The sequence below is a fragment of the Pseudophryne corroboree genome, chromosome 3 (assembly GCF_028390025.1).
Source record: "Pseudophryne corroboree isolate aPseCor3 chromosome 3, aPseCor3.hap2, whole genome shotgun sequence".
Classification (NCBI taxonomy): Eukaryota; Metazoa; Chordata; class Amphibia; order Anura; family Myobatrachidae; genus Pseudophryne; species Pseudophryne corroboree.
Genome location: NC_086446.1, coordinates 97,205,477 through 97,217,880, shown reverse-complemented (window position 1 = coordinate 97,217,880; position 12,404 = coordinate 97,205,477). Strand labels below are relative to the sequence as shown.

Genomic DNA, 12,404 nt, shown 5'->3' with positions numbered 1-12,404 from the left:
TTATACTGTATATAGCAGTACGGTAGGCCACTGCTGTACCTACCTCTGTGTCGTCACTCGTCGTCCATAAGTATACTATCCATCCATCTACATTGTATACCTGTGGTGTCTTTTTTTTTATACTATATAACTATAAACGCAGTCTGCTGACAGTGTCCACCAGGTCCATTATACTGTATATAGCAGTACGGTAGGCCACTGCTGTACCTACCTCTGTGTCGTCACTCGTCGTCCATAAGTATACTATAGTATCCATCCAACTACATTGTATACCTGTGGTGTCTTTTTTTTTATACTATAAACGCAGTCTGCTGACAGTGTCCACCAGGTCCATTATACTGTATATAGCTGTACGGTAGGCCACTGCTGTACCTACCTCTGTGTCGTCACTCGTCGTCCATAAGTATACTATAGTATCCATCCAACTACATTGTATACCTGTGGTGTCTTTTTTTGTTATACTATAAACGCAGTCTGCTGACAGTGTCCACCAGGTCCATTATACTGTATATAGCAGTACGGTAGGCCACTGCTGTACCTACCTCTGTGTCGTCACTCGTCGTCCATAAGTATACTATAGTATCCATCCATCTACATTGTATACCTGTGGTGTCTTTTTTTTTTTTATACTATAAACGCAGTCTGCTGACAGTGTCCACCAGGTCCATTATACTGTATATAGCAGTACGGTAGGCCACTGCTGTACCTACCTCTGTGTCGTCACTCGTCGTCCATAAGTATACTATAGTATCCATCCATCTACATTGTATACCTGTGGTGCCTTTTAGTTGTGCGCATTAAAATATGGAGAACAAAAATGTGGAGGTTAAAAAATAGGGAAAGATCAAGATCCACTTCCACCTCGTGCTGAAGCTGCTGCTACTAGTCATGGCCGAGATGATGAAATGCCATCAACGTCGTCTGCCAAGGCCGATGCCCAATGTCATAGTACAGAGCATGTAAAATCCAAAACACAAAAGATCAGTAAAATGACCCAAAAATCAAAATTAAAAGCGTCTGAGGAGAAGCGTAAACTTGCCAATATGCCATTTACGACACGGAGTGGCAAGGAACGGCTGAGGCCCTGGCCTATGTTCATGGCTAGTGGTTCAGCTTCACATGAGGATGGAAGCACTCATCCTCTCGCTAGAAAAAAGAAAAGACTTAAGCTGGCAAAAGCACAGCAAAGAACTGTGCGTTCTTCGAAATCACAAATCCCCAAGGAGAGTCCAATTGTGTCGGTTGCGATGCCTGACCTTCCCAACACTGGACGGGAAAAGCTTGCGCCTTCCACCATTTGCACGCCCCCTGCAAGTGCTGGAAGGAGCACCCGCAGTCCAGTTCCTGATAGTCAAATTGAAGATGTCAGTGTTGAAGTACACCAGGATGAGGATATGGGTGTTGCTGGCGCTGGGGAGGAAATTGACAAGGAGGATTCTGATTGTGAGGTGGTTTGTTTAAGTCAGGCACCCGGGGAGACACCTGTTGTCCGTGGGAGGAATATGGCCATTGACATGCCTGGTCAAAATACAAAAAAAAAATCAGCTCTTCGGTGTGGAATTATTTCAACACAAATGCGGACAACAGGTGTCAAGCCGTGTGTTGCCTTTGTCAAGCTGTAATAAGTAGGGGTAAGGACGTTAACCACCTCGGAACATCCTCCCTTATACGTCACCTGCAGCGCATTCATCATAAGTCAGTGACAAGTTCAAAAACTTTGGGCGACAGCGGAAGCAGTCCACTGACCAGTAAATCCCTTCCTCTTGTAACCAAGCTCCCGCAAACCACACCACCAACTCCCTCAGTGTCAATTTCCTCCTTATCCAGGAAAGCCAATAGTCCTGCAGGCCATGTCACTGGCAAGTCTGACGAGTCCTCTCCTGCCTGGGATTCCTCCGATGCATCCTTGAGTGTAACGCCTACTGCTGCTGGCGCTGCTGTTGTTGCTGCTGGGAGTCGATCGGCATCCCAGAGGGGAAGTCGGAAGACCACTTGTACTACTTCCAGAAAGCAATTGACTGTCCAACAGTCCTTTGCGAGGAAGATGAAATATCACAGCAGTCATCCTGCTGCAAAGCGGATAACTGAGGCCTTGGCAGCCTGGGCGGTGAGAAACGTGGTTCCGGTATCCATCGTTAATTCAGAGCCAACTATAGACTTGATTGAGGTACTGTGTCCCCGGTACCAAATACCATCTAGGTTCCATTTCTCTAGGCAGGCGATACCGAAAATGTACACAGATCTCAGAAAAAGAGTCACCAGTGTCCTAAAAAATGCAGTTGTACCCAATGTCCACTTAACCACAGACATGTGGACAAGTGGAGCAGGGCAGACTCAGGACTACATGACTGTGACAGCCCACTGGGTAGATGTATTACCTCCCGCTGCAAGAACAGCAGCGGCGGCACCAGTAGCAGCATCTCGCAAACGCCAACTCGTTCCTAGGCAGGCTACGCTTTGTATCACCGCTTTCCAGAATACGCACACAGCTGAAAACCTCTTACGGCAACTGAGGAAGATCATCGCAGAATGGCTTACCCCAATTGGACTCTCCTGGGGATTTGTGGCATCGGACAACGCCAGCAATATTGTGCGTGCATTACATCTGGGCAAATTCCAGCACGTCCCATGTTTTGCACATACCTTGAATTTGGTGGTGCAGAATTCTTTAAAAAACGACAGGGGTGTGCAAGAGATGCTGTCGGTGGCCAGAAGAATTGCTGGCCACTTTCGGCGTACAGGCACCGCGTACAGAAGACTGGAGCACCACCAAAAACACCTGAACCTGCCCTGCCATCATCTGAAGCAAGAGGTGGTAACGAGGTGGAATTCAACCCTCTATATGCTTCAGAGGTATATGCTTCAGAGGATGGAGGAGCAGCAAAAGGCCATTCAAGCCTATACATCTGGCCACGATATAGGCAAAGGAGGTGGAATGCACCTGACTCAAGCGCAGTGGAGAATGATTTCAACTAGAGATGAGCGGGTTCGGTTTCTCTGAATCCGAACCCGCCCGAACTTCATGTTTTTTTACACGGGTCCGAGCGACTCGGATCTTCCCGCCTTGCTCGGTTAACCCGAGCGCGCCCGAACGTCATCATCACGCTGTCGGATTCTCGCGAGACTCGGATTCTATATAAGGAGCCGCGCGTCGCGGCCATTTTCACACGTGCATTGAGATTGATAGGGAGAGGACGTGGCTGGCGTCCTCTCCGTTTAGAAATTAAAATAGATAGGAGAGTGAGAGTGAGACACTTCATTTACTTACTGGAGCTTAGGAGGAGTTATACTAGTGACTGATGACCAGTGACCTGACCACCAGTGCAGTTTTATAATTTATTATTATTTAATAATCCGTTCTGTTCTTGTTCTCTGCCTGAAAAAAACGATACACAGTGACTCAGTCACACTCACATACCATATCTGTGCTCAGCCCAGTGTGCTGCATCATCTATGTATAATATCTGACTGTGCTCACACAGCTTAATTGTGGGGGAGACTGGGGAGCAGTTATAGGTTATAGCAGGAGCCAGGAGTACATATTAAACAGTGCACACTTTTGCTGCCAGAGTGCCACTGCCAGTGTGACTGACCACTGTGACCAGTGACCTGACCACACTGACCACCAGTATAGTATATATATTGTGATTGAATGTCTGCCTGAAAAAGTACACTCGTCGTGTGACTTGTGTGGTGTTTTTTTATTCTATAAAAATTAAAAAAACTCATTCTGCTGACAGACAGTGTCCAGCAGGTCCGTCATTATATAATATATACCTGTCCGGCTGCAGTAGTGATATATATATATTTTTTATATCATTATTTATCATCCAGTCTATACTAGCAGCAGACACAGTACGGTAGTTCACGGCTGTAGCTACCTCTGTGTCGGCACTCGGCAGTCCATCCATAATTGTATACCACCTACCCGTGGTTTTTTTTTTCTTTCTTCTTTATACATACTACATCTCATTATCATCCAGTCTATATTAGCAGCAGACACAGTACAGTACGGTAGTCCACGGCTGTAGCTATCTCTGTGTCGGCACTCGGCAGTCCATCCATAATTGTATACCACCTACCCGTGGTTTTTTTTTCTTTCTTCTTTATGCATACTACATCTCATTATCAACCAGTCTATATTAGCAGCAGACACAGTACAGTACGGTAGTCCACGGCTGTAGCTACCTCTGTGTCGGCACTCGGCAGTCCATCCATAATTGTATACCACCTACCCGTGTTTTTTTTTTCTTTCTTCTTTATACATACTACATCTCATTATCAACCAGTCTATATTAGCAGCAGACACAGTACGGTAGTTCACGGCTGTAGCTACCTCTGTGTCGGCACTCGGCAGTCCATCCATAATTGTATACCACCTACCCGTGGTTTTTTTTTTCTTTCTTCTTTATACATACATACTACATCTCATTATCATCCAGTCTATATTAGCAGCAGACACAGTACAGTACGGTAGTCCACGGCTGTAGCTACCTCTGTGTCGGCACTCGGCAGTCCATCCATAATTGTATACCACCTACCCGTGGTTTTTTTTTTTTCTTTCTTCTTTATACATACTACATCTCATTATCATCCAGTCTATATTAGCAGCAGACACAGTACAGTACGGTAGTCCACGGCTGTAGCTACCTCTGTGTCGGCAGTCCATCCATAATTGTATACCACCTACCCGTGGTTTTTTTTTTCTTTCTTCTTTATACATACTACATCTCATTATCATCCAGTCTATATTAGCAGCAGACACAGTACGGTAGTTCACGGCTGTAGCTACCTCTGTGTCGGCACTCGGCAGTCCATCCATAATTGTATACCACCTACCCGTGGTTTTTTTTTTCTCTTCTTCTTTATACATACTACATCTCATTATCAACCAGTCTATATTAGCAACAGACACAGTACGGTAGTTCACGGCTGTAGCTACCTCTGTGTCGGCACTCGGCAGTCCATCCATAATTGTATACCACCTACCCGTGGTTTTTTTTTTCTTTCTTCTTTATACATACTACATCTCATTATCATCCAGTCTATATTAGCAGCAGACACAGTACAGTACGGTAGTCCACGGCTGTAGCTATCTCTGTGTCGGCACTCGGCAGTCCATCCATAATTGTATACCACCTACCCGTGGTTTTTTTTTTCTTTCTTCTTTATACATACTACATCTCATTATCAACCAGTCTATATTAGCAGCAGACACAGTACAGTACGGTAGTCCACGGCTGTAGCTACCTCTGTGTCGGCACTCGGCAGTCCATCCATAATTGTATACTAGTATGTTTGGGGAGGGTTTTTTGGAAGGGACATCCTGCGTGACACTGCAGTGCCACTCCTAGATGGGCCCGGTGTTTGTGTCGGCCACTAGGGTCGCTTATCTTACTCACACAGCTACCTCATTGCGCCTCTTTTTTTCTTTGCGTCATGTGCTGTTTGGGGAGGGTTTTTTGGAAGGGACATCCTGCGTGACACTGCAGTGACACTCCTAGATGGGCCCGGTGTTTGTGTCGGCCACTAGGGTCGCTTATCTTACTCACACAGCTACCTCATTGCGCCTCTTTTTTTCTTTGCGTCATGTGCTGTTTGGGGAGGGTTTTTTGGAAGGGACATCCTGCGTGACACTGCAGTGCCACTCCTAGATGGGCCAGGTGTTTGTGTCGGCCACTAGGGTCGCTTAGCTTAGTCATCCAGCGACCTCGGTGCAAATTTTAGGACTAAAAATAATATTGTGAGGTGTGAGGTATTCAGAATAGACTGAAAATGAGTGGAAATGATGGTTTTTGAGGTTAATAATACTTTGGGATCAAAATGACCCCCAAATTCTATGATTTAAGCTGTTTTTTAGGTTTTTTGGAAAAAAACACCCGAATCCAAAACACACCCGAATCCGACAAAAAAAATTCGGTTAGGTTTTGCCAAAACGCGGTCGAACCCAAAACACGGCAGCGGAACCGAACCCAAAACCAAAACACAAAACCCGAAAAATTTCCGGCGCTCATCTCTAATTTCAACGTTGTGCAAGGTTCTGCAACCTTTTGAACTTGCCAAACGTGAAGTCAGTTCAGACACTGCCAGCCTGAGTCAGGTCATTCCCCTCATCAGGCTTTTGCAGAAGAAGCTGGAGACATTGAAGGAGGAGCTAAAACAGAGCGATTCCGCTAGGCATGTGGGACTTGTGGATGGAGCCCTTCATTCGCTTAACCAGGATTCACGGGTGGTCAATCTGTTGAAATCAGAGCACTACATTTTGGCCACCGTGCTCGATCCTAGATTTAAAACCTACGTTGTATCTCTCTTTCCGGCAGACACAAGTCTGCAGAGGTTCAAAGACCTGCTGGTGAGAAAATTGTCAAGTCAAGCGGAACGTGACCCGTCAACATCTCCTCCTTCACATTCTCCCGCAACTGGGGGTGCGAGGAAAAGGCTACGAATTCCGAGCCCACCCGCTGGCGGTGATGCAGGGCAGTCTAGAGCGAGTGCTGACATCTGGTCCGGACTGAAGGACCTGCCAACGATTACTGACATGTCGTCTACTGTCACTGCATATGATTCTCTCACCATTGAAAGAATGGTGGAGGATTATATGAGTGACCGCATCCAAGTAGGCACGTCAGACAGTCCGTACGTATACTGGCAGGAAAAAGAGGCAATTTGGAGGCCCTTGCAGAAACTGGCTTTATTCTACCTAAGTTGCCCTCCCTCCAGTGTGTACTCCGAAAGAGTGTTTAGTGTCGCCGCTCACCTTGTCAGCAATCGGCGTACGAGGTTACTTCCAGAAAATGTGGAGAAGATGATGTTCATTAAAATGAATTATAATCAATTCCTCCATGGAGACATTCACCAGCAGCAATTGCCTCCACAAAGTACAAGGGGACCTGAGATGGTGGATTCCAGTGGGGACGAATTAATAATCTGTGAGGAGGGGGATGTACACAGTGAAAGGGGTGATGAATCGGACGATGATGATGAGGTGGACATCTTGCCTCTGTAGAGCCAGTTTGTGCAAGGAGAGATTGATTGCTTCTTTTTTGGTGGGGGCCCAAACCAACCAGTCATTTCAGTCACAGTCGTGTGGCAGACCCTGTCGCTGAAATGATGGGTTCGTTAAAGTGTGCATGTCCTGTTTATACAACATAAGGGTGGGTGGGAGGGCCCAAGGACAATTCCATCTTGCACCTCTTTTTTCTTTCATTTTTCTTTGCGTCATGTGCTGTTTGGGGAGTATTTTTTTGAAGGGCCATCCTGCGTGACACTGCAGTGCCACTCCTAGATGGGCCAGGTGTTTGTGTCGGCCACTTGGGTCGCTTAGCTTAGTCACACAGCTACCTCATTGCGCCTCTTTTTTTCTTTGCGTCATGTGCTGTTTGGGGAGTATTTTTTTGAAGGGCCATCCTGTCTGACACTGCAGTGCCACTCCTAGATGGGCCAGGTGTTTGTGTCGGCCACTTGGGTCGCTTAGCTTAGTCACACAGCTACCTCATTGCGCCTCTTTTTTTCTTTGCGTCATGTGCTGTTTGGGGAGTATTTTTTTGTAGGGCCATCCTGTCTGACACTGCAGTGCCACTCCTAGATGGGCCAGGTGTTTGTGTCAGCCACTTGGGTCACTTAGCTTAGTCACACAGCTACCTCGGTGCAAATTTTAGGACTAAAAATAATATTGTGAGGTGTTCAGAATAGACTGAAAATGAGTGGAAATTATGGTTATTGAGGTTAATAATACTTTGGGATCAAAATGACCCCCAAATTCTATGATTTAAGCTGTTTTTAGGGTTTTTTGAAAAAAGCAGCCAAATCCAAAACACACCCGAATCCGACTAAAAATTTCCGTGAGGTTTTGCCAAAACGCGTCCGAATCCAAACCCCGAAAAGTGTCCGGTGCGTGCATGCATGCATGTATATATATATATATATATATATATATATATATATATATATATATATATATATATATATATATATATATATACACACATACATACACACACACACACACACACACACACACACACATACATATACACACATATACACACACACAATGCCAGAATTGCTGCACTCACATCATGAATAAAAAAATGACGGGAGGGCCCTACACATTCGGCGATATGCCGCCGAGGTGCCCGACGGCTGATACGGCACCCCCCATCACCTGGCTCCATAGCAGTGCATGCTAATATGGACGATATTGTCCATATTGGCCTGCTTGTATAAGCCACCAGGCACCAACAATGAACGCGCACGGGGCCGCGGATCGTTCATCATTGGTGCCTACACACTTAACGATATGAACGATATATTAGATATACATATTTTTTAAATGTAATATATATTTTTTTATATGTAGTGTGTGACCCCCGCCGCCGCATCGAGCTGACCGCAGCACTACTATTTCAAATCTGCCGTGGACCGGCAGCTAATCAGGAGTGGCTGCTCCTGATTGGCTGCCGGTCCGAGGCAGATTTGAAATAGTATCGCTGCGGTCATAGGAGCTGCAGTGCCACACCAAAGGCCGCCGACCACAGACTCCTCCTCCGTTTCACCGCCGCCCTCTGCCTTCTCCTCCGCTGCACCGATGCCGCCCTCAGCCTCCTCTGCCGCCCTCAGTCCTTCTCTGCACCTCCGCCAACTCCCACAGCCTCCTTATTCACGCATCATCTCCGAGGACCACAGCCTCCTCCGCTCCGCGCCACAGACCACAGCTTCCTCAGCACCACCGCTGCTAAATAGGTAATCTTACCCTGCTGCCTTTTTTCTCTCTCTAGTCCCTACTATATGCCCTTGCTGTCCCTCTCTCTGTCACTTTCCCCCCTGCTGTCACTCTCCTTGAATTTTGTCTCATTCCATGTGGCATAATGTGAATTTCGGCTTATTCTGTGTGCTATGATGTGATATTTCGGGTCATACCGTGTGCTATAATGTGAATTTCGGCTCATTCTGTGTGCTATAATGTGAATTTCGGCTTATTCTGTGTGCTATAATGTGATATTTCGGGTCATACCGTGTGCTATAATGTGAATTTCGTCTCATTCTGTGTGCTATAATGTGAATTTCAGCTCATTCTATGTGCTATAATGTGATATTTCTGGTCATACCGTGTGCTATAATGTAAATTTCGGCTCATTCTGTGTGCTATAATGTGATATTTCGGGTCATACCGTGTGCTATAATGTGAATTGTGTCTCATTCTGAGTGCTATAATGTAAATTTCGGCTCATTCTGTGTGCTATAATGTGATATTTCGGGTCATACCGTGTGCTATAATGTGAATTTCGTCTCATTCTGTGTGCCATAATGTGAATTTCGGCTCATTCTGTGTGCTATAATGTGATATTTCGGGTCATACCGTGTGCTATAATGTGAATTTCGTCTCATTCTGTGTGCTATAATGTGAATTTCGGCTCATTCTATGTGCTATAATGTGATATTTCGGGTCATACCGTGTGCTATAATGTGAATTTCGTCTTATTCTGTGTGCTATAATGTAAATTTCAGCTCATTCTGTGTGCTATAATGTGATATTTCGGGTCATACCGTGTGCTATAATGTGAATTTCGTCTCATTCTGAGTGCTATAATGTAAATTTCGGCTCATTCTGTGTGCTATAATGTGAATTTCGTCTCATTCTGTGTGCTATAATGTGAATTTCGGCTCATTCTTTGTGCTATAATGTGATATTTCTGGTCATACCATGTGCTATAATGTGAATTTCGGCTCATTCCATGTGCTATAATGTGAATTTTTGGCTCATACAGTGTGGTATAATGTGCAAGGGCACCAGTACTAGATAGGAAAAGGGGTCCTACTAATGTGGTGTAAAAGGGGTACATGGTGTGGTAAACTACACGTCCCCTTTTGAGTGACCACGCCCCCTTTTCTGGAGCGCACGGCGAATTACAACCTTCACTTTTCCATACCCCCACTTCAAAATTTCTACTTCGACCACTGTATATATTTATTTAAATACAGCACTGGTCACGCACCCATATCAGTAGCCCCCGTCACACCCCCACAACCCCTACGAATAGGCCCTTCGAAAATTTCAGCTTCAGGCCCATGAGGACCTTAATCTGGCACTGGGTGTACCAAGTGGTGTTGGCATTCCGGCGTCGGTCACATGACCACGTGCACCCTGTCCATTGGAATGCTGAAGACATCCCACTGGGATACACATACAAACTGATTGGGCCAACAGAGCTGGGGGTTTATTTACTAAAGTTCGATATTTATTTTTTTCAAATTGAGAGAAATCAATCTAAATGGATGTTGTGTTCCGGGGGATAAAGCACACATTTACTAACACTGAAAAATGAATATAAAAAGATTATTTGTTAGTAAATGTGTGTTTTAGTCCCTGAAACACAACATCCATTTAGATGGATTTCCAACAGATGAAAACTGATGGAAATGGACATTTAGTAGATATACCCCCTGGTGTTTGCCTGACAAAGCGCACCTAGGGGCCAATTCAGTTATCCAGTACGTGGGCTGCCCCTGGTACTGCTTGCTCCCAGCACATACTAAACACCACAAGTAACCTACAGCTTAGTATAAAAACACAGCAATGTCTTACTTGGTGAAGGCATCCCAACAGTAGGTCCTCCGGGCGTTAGGATAGCCCATCCGCACACCTGACATGAGCATGGCGTGTAGTATTACCGCTGCACATTTGTACCGCGTGGCAAGGTCAACTGCCGGTGCCGTCCCAATGCTCTCTCCATACAGGATGATATTTTCCGCCGGGACTCCATATCTGTAGAGATAAAGCAGAAAAATGATTAAACTCTAATTACATCACTTCTATTGTAGTTCCTTATGGGAAACTTGTATATAAAGGCAGTATATCTGAACTGATCACTTATATGAGTGATAGGCAGTGTATGTGTGGAACAGGACTACATAGGTTATGCACATTTACCTAGTTCCAGTCAGCTAGGACCACTAAGGAGCCAGGAGAGGGATGCGTCCAGTAACATTGGAAGGAAACCCCTCTATGCTGCTAGATAGAATGGGGAAACCAATAATGCAACATACTCTTACAGCACAATACATATGGCAGTGTGTCCTATTAGGCAGGAGAGCAGAGGAAAGTGTCACCTCCTGATTCTGCAGTAGTTACATCCTTTGGCTAAGACACTATAATGGCAGTAATATATACCCACTGTCTCTATGTAAGCAAGTCCCAATACACCAATTACATTTATACTGTATAACCAGTTCATGTGGGGAGAGGAGTATATTAACTAATAGGAGCACAATACACAGCATATAAATTCACCCTACGTAGTAAATAGTAGCCCTTAGTGTAGCATATCACCCACATACATACAGGACACCCATACACCACATGCAGGGTGTCAGACAGAGGCTGTGTGAGGGCTGGAGAAGACTCATACACCCCAATCATACATACCGGGTCCTCAGGGCGAGCCAAGCTGCCTCGATGTCTGCATAGGCGTTCTTCTTGCTTGGCTTTCCGCTGCTCACCCCATAGCTGGAGTAGTCGTAGGAGAATATATTGCACTTGATCTTGGAGCCCAGGGCAAGGTAGCGGCTGCACATCTTGCCTAGGTCAACAGCACAGTCGTGAGAGTAGAGGAGTGTGTAGCGGCTCCCAGAGACGCAGCGGACGTACATACAGGCCAGGCTATTCCCCCGCTTGGTGGTACAGTGGAACATCTCTAGTGTACAGCTTCTGCTGGGAGTGTGGCCAGTTAGCCCCCTCTGACAGCTGCAGATTACATACGGGAGGTAGACAGATTGTGGGGTCCACCATCTCATCCTGCGCCTGGTCCTGTGCTGGGGCTGCTTCAATCTCACGTAGCGTGTACGTAGGCTCCGGGGGGTGAAAGGTCAGTTTGGCAATAATACAGTTCAGCCTCGGTGGGCAGCAAAAGATCGAAAACAGCCTCCTCCACGAGAGGCCGTACATCCTCAAAGAGGGGTGTTGGGCCCGGTCCTAACACTCTGGACACTGGGCAGTGATCTTATTATAATAGTTCTATATAAAATACTTAATATAGCTATACTAATCAAATAGTAATAATTATAAATAAAAGCTAAACAGCTCTGATAAAGACGCGACTTCTCACACTGATGTCTGGGAAGCAACTACTCTCTCTGAGTAATATCCAAGAGGATATGAGGTTATGACATCACAGACACTACCTGTCCCTGACCAGGGCTGCATTGTGACATCACAGACACTACCTGTCGCTGACCAGGGCTGCAGCCTCAGCACACAGCTGTCATTGTTATATTACTAGATTACAGATGTATTGGTCATTACTATAACTTTGTACATAATGTTTATATATAGAATAAATGTAGCACACACATACTCTATATGAAATGTCACCTGTGTGATTATGGTCATATATGTAGTGTATGTG

At 45.6% G+C, this 12,404-nt stretch overlaps 1 pseudogene; it reads right to left on the bottom strand.

Moving 5' to 3' along the window:
- The window catches only part of LOC135057204 (alpha/beta hydrolase domain-containing protein 17C-like), a 26,614-nt pseudogene extending 14,670 nt beyond the window's left edge, over positions 1–11,944 (bottom strand).
- Between the last annotated feature and the right edge of the window lie 460 nt (positions 11,945–12,404).